Raw genomic sequence first — 9,971 nt, 5'->3', positions numbered from 1 at the left:
TTCCTGTGTGTTTGTGTTATGTTCAGTCTGATGTTGCAATGTCATGGTGTCATCATTGTGACTGGGGAAATGTATATGTTTTTCTTATTATTCTCATGTATTCAAAACGTTCAAGTGCTATTACTCATGCTTTTTCCCAGAATCCATACTCCGCCTGGTAGTGGTATTGGTGCCATGGCAGCTCATATGGACCAAGGCCAGAAACCATCACTACAGTTTAACTCCTCACAGGCCTGACCTCCAAAATGACAGGACTGGTTCACTATTAACAATACAGGAAATGTCTGTTGATTTCAATCTGTTTTTCCAGTCTTCCAAACACTAACGGTTCCACAGTATTTCATTAGCTATGACACTGTGAAAGGGAATCATTACCAGTAAAACTAAGTTAGAGACAAACACATTTATTTATGGGATGTATGCATAATATATACATTTGAGTGCCTGCATGTGTATGTATTTATGTGTATTTATGTCTGTGTATGTGAGAGTGTAATGTTATCAAATCAAATCTAATTTTATTTGTCACATACACATGGTTAGCAGATGTTAATGCGAGTGTAGCGAAATGCTTGTGCTTCTAGTTCCGACAATGCAGTAATAACCAACAAGTAATCTAGCTAACAATTCCAAAACTACTACGTTATAGACACAAGTGTGAGGGGATAAAGAATGTGTACATAAAGATATATGAATGAGTGATGGTACAGAGCGGCATAGGCAAGATACAGTAGATGGTATTGAGTGCAGTATATACATATGAGATGAGTATGTAAACAAAGTGGCATAGTTAAAGTGGCTAGTGATACATGTATTACATAAAGATGCAGTAGATGATATAGAGTACAGTATATACGTATACATATGAGATGAATAATGTAGGGTATGTAAACATTATATTAGGTAGCATTGTTTAAAGTGGCTAGTGATACATCATTTCCCATCAATTCCCATTATTAAAGTGGCTGGAGTTGAGTCAGTGTGTTGGCAGCAGCCACTCAATGTTAGTGGTGGCTGTTTAACAGTCTGATGGCCTTGAGATAGAAGCTGTTTTTCAGTCTCTCGGTCCCAGCTTTGATGCACCTGTACTGACCTCGCCTTCTGGACGATAGCGGGGTGAACAGGCAGTGGCTCGGGTGGTTGTTGTCCTTGATGATCTTTATGGCCTTCCTGTGACATCGGGTGGTGTAGGTGTCCTGGAGGGCAGGTAGGTTGCCATACCAGGCGGTGATACAGCCCGACAGGATGCTCTCGATTGTGCATCTGTAGAAGTTTGTGAGTGCTTTTGGTGACAAGCCGAATTTCTTCAGCCTCCTGAGGTTGAAGAGGCGCTGCTGCGCCTTCTTCACGATGCTGTCTGTGTGGGTGGACCAATTTAGTTTGTCTGTGATGTGTACGCCGAGGAACTTAAAACTTACTACCCTCTCCACTACTGTTCCATCAATGTGGATAGGGGGGTGTTCCCTCTGCTGTTTCCTGAAGTCCACAATCATCTCCTTAGTTTTGTTGACGTTGAGTGTGATGTTATTTTCCTAACACCACACTCCGAGGGCCCTCACCTCCTCCCTGTAGGCCGTCTCGTCGTTGTTGGTAATCAAGCCTACCACTGTTGTGTCGTCCGCAAACTTGATGATTGAGTTGGAGGCGTGCGTGGCCACGCAGTCGTGGGTGAACAGGGAGTACAGGAGAGGGCTCAGAACGCACCCTTGTGGGGCCCCAGTGTTGTGGATCAGCGGGGTGGAAATGTTGTTGCCTACCCTCACCACCTGGGGGCGGCCCGTCAGGAAGTCCAGTGCCCAGTTGCACAGGGCGGGGTCGAGACCCAGGGTCTCGAGCTTGATGACAAGCTTGGAGGGCACTATGGTGTTAAATGCCGAGCTGTAGTCGATGAACAGCATTCTCACATAGGTATTCCTCTTGTCCAGATGGGTTAGGGCAGTGTGCAGTGTGGTTGAGATTGCATCGTCTGTGGACCTATTTGGGCGGTAAGCAAATTGGAGTGGGTCTAGGGTGTCAGGTAGGGTGGAGGTGATATGGTCCTTGACTAGTCTCTCAAAGCACTTCATGATGACGGAAGTGAGTGCTACGGGCGGTAGTCGTTTAGCTCAGTTACCTTAGCTTTCTTGGGAACAGGAACAATGGTGGCCCTCTTGAAGCATGTGGGAACAACAGACTGGGATATGGATTGATTGAATATGTCCGTAAACACACCAGCCAGCTGGTCTGCGCATGCTCTGAGGGCGCGGCTGGGGATGCCGTCTGGGCCTGCAGCCTTGCGAGGGTTGACACGTTTAAATGTTTTCCTCACGTCGGCTGCAGTGAAGGAGAGTCCGCATGTTTTAGTTGCGGGCCGTGTCAGTGGCACTGTATTGTCCTCAAAGCGGGCAAAAAAGTTATTTAGTCTGCCTGGGAGCAAGACATCCTGGTCCGTGATGGGGCTGGTTTTCTTTTTGTAATCCGTGATTGACTGTAGACCCTGCCACATACCTCTTGTGTCTGAGCCGTTGAATTGAGATTCTACTTTGTCTCTATACTGACGCTTAGCTTGTTTGATTGCCTTGCGGAGGGAATAGTTACACTGTTTGTATTCGGTCATGTTTCCGGTCACCTTGCCCTGATTAAAAGCAGTGGTTCGGGCTTTCAGTTTCATGCGAATGCTGCCATCAATCCACGGTTTCTGGTTTGGGAATGTTTTAATCGTTGCTATGGGAACGACATCTTCAACGCACGTTCTAATGAACTCGCACACCGAATCAGCGTATTCGTCAATGTTGTTGTCTGACGCAATACGAAACATATCCCAGTCCACGTGATGGAAGCAGTCTTGGAGTGTGGAATCAGATTGGTCGGACCAGCGTTGAACAGACCTCAGCGCGGGAGCTTCTTATTTTAGTTTCTGTCTGTAGGCAGGGATCAACAAAATGGAGTTGTGGTCAGCTTTTCCGAAAGGAGGGCGGAGCAGGGCCTTATATGCGTCGCGGAAGTTAGAATAGCAGTGATCCAAGGTTTTTCCAGCCCTGGTTGCGCAATCGATATGCTGATCAAATTTAGGGAGTCTTGTTTTCAGATTAGCCTTGTTAAAATCCTCAGCTACAATGAATGCAGCCTCAGGATGTATGGATTCCAGTTTGCAAAGAGTCAAATAAAGTTTGTTCAGAGCCATCGATGTGTCTGCTTGGGGGGGAATATATACGGCTGTGATTATAATCGAAGAGAATTCCCTTGGTAATTAATGCGGTCGACATTTGATTGTGAGGAATTCTAAATCAGGTGAACAGAAGGACTTGAGTACCTGTATGTTGTTGTGATCACACCACGTCACGTTAACCATGAAGCATACGCCCCCGCCCCTCTTCTTACCAGAAAGATGTTTGTTTCTGTCTGCGCGATGCGTGGAGAAACCAGTTGGCTGCACCGACTCCGATAGCGTCTCTCCAGTGAGCCATATTTCCGTGAAGCAAAGAACGTTACAGTCTCTGATGTCCCTCTGGAATGCTACCCTTGCTCGGATTTCATCAACCTTGTTGTCAAGAGACTGGACATTGGCGAGAAGAATGCTAGGGAGTGGTGCGCGATGTGCCCGTCTCCGGAGTCTGACCAGAAGACCGCTCCGTTTCCCTCTTTTTCGACGTCTTTGTTTTGGGTCGCAGGCTGGGATCCATTCCGTTGTCCTGGGTGAAAGGCAGAACACAGGATCCGCTTCGCGAAAGTCATATTCTTGGTCGTACTGATGGTGAGTTGACGCTGCTCTTATGTTCAGTAGTTCTTCTTGACTGTATGTAATGAAACCTAAGATGACCTGGGGTACCAATGTAAGAAATAACACGTAAAAAAACAAAAAACTGCATAGTTTCCTAGGAACGCGAGGCGAGGCGGCCATCTCTGTCGGCGCCGGAGGTATGTAGTTTCACCTCTTTACTCAATCTCAGTTTTCCCATGGCTCCAACAATGCTGACAGGAACAAGAGAGACGGATGATGGGGTTGTTCCCCAGGGTCTCCATCCACAGCTTCAAAATAGTGCTCTGCACGGGCATGAATTTTAAGCCCAAACCCGAGCTCTACCCATGCCTGTGACATTCCTACCCTACCCATGCCCGATTTCTTCTGCCAAATTTAAGGCCCGGCCCTGCCCGAAATCAGAAATAACTTCCTCCGTTAGTAAATCCCTTAGCTGCTCCTCACTGTCTGTCGCTCCCTCCCTGTGTTCAGCTCGCTCTACATGCGCTCTGCTCATGATAGCTCTAATTTTGTGAGTATCCTTGGCAACGGCTCCACTTAGGCGGCTCTGGTCAATAAAGAGACGAGAAAGCAATTACTGTAGCTGTTAGCTACTTTTCGTCACTCTAAACTCCAACAAAACTCAAGGAACATTTACATTTACTGTGAAATAATCTCTCTTGTCTTATATTTGACGAGGTTAAAGCACTTCTGACACCATGTTATGATCTTAGACAAATATGACTGTACTGCGCAGCAGAGTACAAGCAAATGGCTCAGCTTCAAAATGTTAGTGATTCATTTAGTGATACTCAAGCCCTGCCTGTACCCTATTTATTGATGATAACAAGCCCAACCCGACGTATAAGGTAGAGGCCGTGGGGCTCAGGTCAGGTAGCAGAGTTTTACTTCAGAATGCTGTTTGATTGAATATAATACTCATCACTAAAACAAAAGCAGTTTAGGTCAGAAGAGATGAGACTAATAAAGGAAATAGAGGAAGTAACAGAGCAGGTAGATGGTCATGGAAACTGTACAATAGAGGCACAAAATAAGTTAGAGGAAAAACAAAAAGAATTGGAGGTACTTATTCAAGAACAATCAAGTGTAATGTATTACAAAAATAAAGTGAATCGATGGAAAATGGGTAAATAAAGTGCACAACATTTTTCTTGAATCTTCAACATGGAAATGCTACCAAGAATAATTTACAGAAACTTGTTACAAATTATGGAGTCATCCATGATTCTCCAAATGATGGAGTCATCCATGATTCTCCAAATGATGGAGTCATCCATGATTCTCCAAATGATGGAGTCATCCATGATTCTCCAAATGATGGAGTCATCCATGATTCTCCAAATGATGGAGTCATCCATGATTCTCCAAATGATATTTTGAAAGAGGAAGCAAAATATTTAAGCATATGTTTTCTTTTCAGTCCTCCATTTCCACTGAATGATGTTAACTACAAGGATTTGTTTCCAAATAATAATAGTAATAATGCTAATAATAATAATGTAAAATTATCAAATTTACAGAAAGACCTGTGTGAAAGTCAAGTTACAGAGAAGAGGAACTTTTTGAGGCAATTCAATTTTTTCAGACTAGAAAATTAAACATTCCTATTTATATAATGAATATGAGTTTGGGGTGCTAAAATGATTAAATATTAAAGCTTTAAACCTCTCACTAAAAGCTTCCCTCATACATAAGTTATACTTAAAATCCAAATGGTTCTCCAGTAGATGATTAAGAAAGGCTCATCCTTTGTTCAAAATGGCCTTTTTGCCTTTATACAGATTACAATTTCTCATTTCCGACTAATTGAAAATGACATTTTGTTTAAGGTATCGCCCTTTCTTAAACAAGCCATACAAAACAATTTCAGTTTTATCCTCCAGAAAAGATAGAACAAATATTACAACAAATGTTTTGGTTAAACTCAAATATACTGATTAATAAAAAAACATTCTTTATGGATTTAAAAAAAGTATATTATATTTATGAATGACATTATGAATAGAAATGGAAGAGTTATGTCACATATGCAGCTTTCGAAAACAAAAATATATGGGAATGTCTGTTCAATCCAAACTTACAACCAACTGATTGGAGCATTACCACAAAAACTAACTAAACCTGAACTTCCTGACCTGCCGCCCGCAGGTGGTAAGGGTAGGTAACAACAGATCCGCCACGCTAATCCTCAACACAGGGGCCCCTCAGGGGTGCGTGCTCAGTCCCCTCCTGTACTCCCTGTTCACTCATGACTCCACGGCCAGGCACGACTCCAACATCATCAATAAATCAGTGGTAGGCCTGATCACCGACAATGACGAGACAGCCTATAGGGAGGAGGTCAGAGACCTGGCCGTATGGTGCCAGGACAAAAATCTCTCCCTCAACGTGATCAAGACAAGGGAGATGATTGTGCACTACAGGAAAAAAGAGGACCGAGCACACCCCCAATCTCATAGACAGGCCTGTAGTGGAGCAGGTTGAGAGCTTCAAGTTCCTTGGTGTCCACATCACCAACAAACTGACATGGTCCAAGCACACCAAGACAGCCGTGAAGACGGCACAACAAAACCTGTTCCCCCTCAGGAGACTAAAAAGATTTGTCATGGGTCCTCAGATCCTCAAAAGGTTCTACAGCTGCACCATTGAGAGCATCTGGTTGCATCACTGCCTGGTATGGCAACTGCTCGGCCTCCGGCCGCAAGGCACTACAGTGGGTAGTGCAAACTGCCCAGTACATTACTGGGGCCAAGCTTCCTGCCATCCAGGACCTCTATACCAGACTTCAGCCACCCTAATCATAGACTGTTCTCTATGCTACCGCACGGCAAGCGGTACCGGAGCGCCAAGTCTAGGTCCAAGATGCTACTAAACAGCTTCTATCCCCAAGCCATAAGACTCCTGAACATCTAATCAAATGGCTACCCCCCCCCCTCTTTACACCACTGCTGCTCTCTGTTGTTATCATCTATGCATAGTCACTTCAATAACTCTATCTACATGTACATACTGCCTCAACTAACCGGTGCCCCCGCACATTGACTCTGTACTGGTGTACTGGTACCCCCCTGTATATAGTCTCGCTATTGTTGTTTTACTGCTGCTCTTTAATTACTCGTTACTTTTATCTCTTATTCTTGTCCATATTTTTTAAAACTGCATTGTTGGTTGGGGGCTCATAAGTAAGCATTTCACTGTAAGGTCTACCTACACCAGTTGTATTCGGCGCATGTGACTAATATTGTTTGATTTTGATTTGAAATCCATTCATCTTTGTTTGATTTCATTTTCCCTTCAAAGATTTCATAACTTTGGAAATGTTTTAGTGATAACCCCTATATCACTTCCTGGTAACAGTGTTTTTCCAGTACTCTGACATACAATAGTGGTGTCCTACCCTTGATATGAGGTGGTGATCCTACTCAGCAGACTTCTTTCCCATCTTCAAGATGTTCAAATCCAACGGTTTTCCATATTGCGGAAGTATAATAACACAGAAACATCTCAATGTCATCTTAAAGGGACAATCTGCAGTTGCTACATACCGTTTTGGACTTATAAATAAATGATATCCACCCGTTGTTGTCGTACCCCTATTGATGTCGTACCCAATCAAAACCCCAAATAAGGTTGTTTTTAAAGAAACACTATATAGTCTCAAAACATGGTTAAAACTATCATTTTTGATGGTCCTTGCATCTATAGCTCGGTCTATGAATTTGAGAGTGGTTACATTTTCCAGCCCATCCCTTAGCTTTTTCATTGTTTCAATTGTTGATTTCAGCTTTAAAGTCTCCTGGACAGTTGTTTATTCTCAGCAAGGATAACAGGATCCGCTTTCCCAGAAACTGTCGTGGGATTTGTTTCTTGCTTCCCAGCAAACCTCAAAGAGGATCAGGAACAGAAAAAAACACACTCTCAAATTTGATTTGTGTTTGCTAGCAGGTGTTTTGGCCTACTACTGTGTTGCTATACTTTTTACAGACCCTTCAGGATGAAGAGCGGTGGACTTGGGAGAATGGTAGACTATTTATTTGCAGGGGGTCTGACCTTTGGCTATGATTTGAACATTTTGGTCCAAAACAGCCCCAAAGGAACCCACACTCAACAAACACTCAACAAACAGCTACTAACACGCTACTCATACAAGTGCCAAAGGCATTCTCACAACATTATGGCCATTAAAGTGTATTTTATAGTGAGCATAATTTACGTACTATATTTTACATGGCTCTTTTCCTCAAGATTCCTGTTCACTGAGTGTAATATCTGAGTTTAGGATTAGGGTTAGGGTGCAATGTATTACCAATCTAGGGTCAAGGTTAGGATTAGGGTTAGGGTGCAATGTATTACCAATCTAGGGTCAAGGTTAGGATTAGGGTTAGGGTGCAATGTATTACCAATCTAGGGTCAATATTAGGATTAGGGTTTCTGCTGTAAGCGCAATGTATTAAATCAAATCCAATTTTAATTGACACATGCGCTGAATACAACAGGTATCATAAAATGCTTACTTACAAGCCCTTAACCAACAACGCAGTTCTAAGAAAATAGAGATAAGAAAATATTTACTAAATAAACCAATCTGGGGTTGTGGTTGTGGATAAGGATTGGGTTAGGGATTAAACGGGATGTGGATATGAAGCTCGGGTTAATGTCCGCGCCCGCATTGAAATCTAATTGGAAAATCTGTTAATTTAAACTAGAGATTTCTAGGTTCTTGCAAGAGAAACGGATGATGGATTTGTTCCCCAGGGTCTCCCTCCACAGCCTCAGAATTCTGTTTGATTAAAACGATCTAGCTCACATTGGGGGAGAAGAAAATCCCTAATATGGACCCCATCAAGGGGTCACATTCTGTTAACCTAACAGGCCATAAAACACAGCTGGAAAGGATCGAACATGGGGAAATTACAAGATCTGATAAAATACCCTCCATTAAATTAATTAATCCCTGCAATGATTTGATTTTCCCTTCCAGCTTAAAGGTTTACGAAACTTTGGAGATTTTTGAGTGATGAACAATGTGTCATTTCCTAGGAACAGTGTTTTTCCAGTAAACTCTGTGAAACCTTTGATGTGTGTGGGAGTTTCTAGTTCGTACATGAGGCAGTGATCCTACTCAGCATACTTTTGTCCCATCTTCAAGATGTTCAAATCCATGAGTTTTCCATATTGGGGAAGGATAAAAAGTGGAAATCTACGGTTGCCACATCCACGTTTTTATACTCAGCATGGATAGCAGGATCCGCTTTCCCAGAAACTGAAGAGGTACTTGTTTCTCGCTTCAAGGTAAACCTCAAAGACGGTCAGGATCTATAAAAACATACTCTTAAGTTTGATTTGTGTTTTCTAGCAGACATTTTGGCCTACTACTGTGTTGCTATACTCTGTACAGGCCCTTCAGGAGGTCAGAGCGGTGGACTTGGGAGAGTAGCAGAGTATTTATTTACCAGGGGTCAGACCTTTGGCCCACAGGAACCAACACTCAATAAACTACTACCCACACATGTTTCAGTAAACGTTATTAGTGCCAAAGGCTTTCTCACAACATTTACCATGCATATAGTGCCACCTTATGGCCATTAGAGTGTATTGTATTGCGAGACATGTAACTTACATGGCTCTTTTCCTCAGCATTCCCATTCACTGAGTGTAGGGTTAAGGTGATGAATGAGGATAGGGTAATGGTTGAATCAGGATGTGGATATGGACTAGTGTTAAGGTTAGAGTGAGGGGATAAGGTGTGTGTGTGTGTGTGTGTGTGTGTGTGTGTGTGTGTGTGTGTGTGTGTGTGTGTGTGTGTGTGTGTGTGTGTGTGTGTGTGTGTGTGTGTGTGTGTGTGTTAAGGGGGAATGTTGGGGCCTTGCCTATACTAGTGATTTTTCCACCTCCAACCATTGGCAACACTGCAGTATTAAATGTCATTTGATCCCATTCACCTCATCATCTACAAGCCTGTAATCAAATGTTTGCCGCTCTGAAGCGGATTCTGCAACATTTACAGGCCACGTTGTTCGCCTCAACTGCCATCACTTAATGTGATTAGGTGGGAATAAATGTCTCTGGAAGCACTGATAAGCAGGAGGCAATAGACTGCAGGCAACACTGCGCTGATGGTGGCTGTGTGATGTACTGTAGGCCTATTATTATGTAATACATTGATGGCAGTATACATTTGTGGTACAAATGTCCCTAATATTTGGAACAGGCCTAGAGACTGATTCAGAAA

This window comes from Oncorhynchus tshawytscha, linkage group LG09, assembly GCF_018296145.1.
Source record: "Oncorhynchus tshawytscha isolate Ot180627B linkage group LG09, Otsh_v2.0, whole genome shotgun sequence".
Taxonomy (NCBI): Eukaryota; Metazoa; Chordata; class Actinopteri; order Salmoniformes; family Salmonidae; genus Oncorhynchus; species Oncorhynchus tshawytscha.
The sequence above is the reverse complement of the archived record's forward strand: the minus strand, read 5'-3'. Positions refer to the sequence as shown.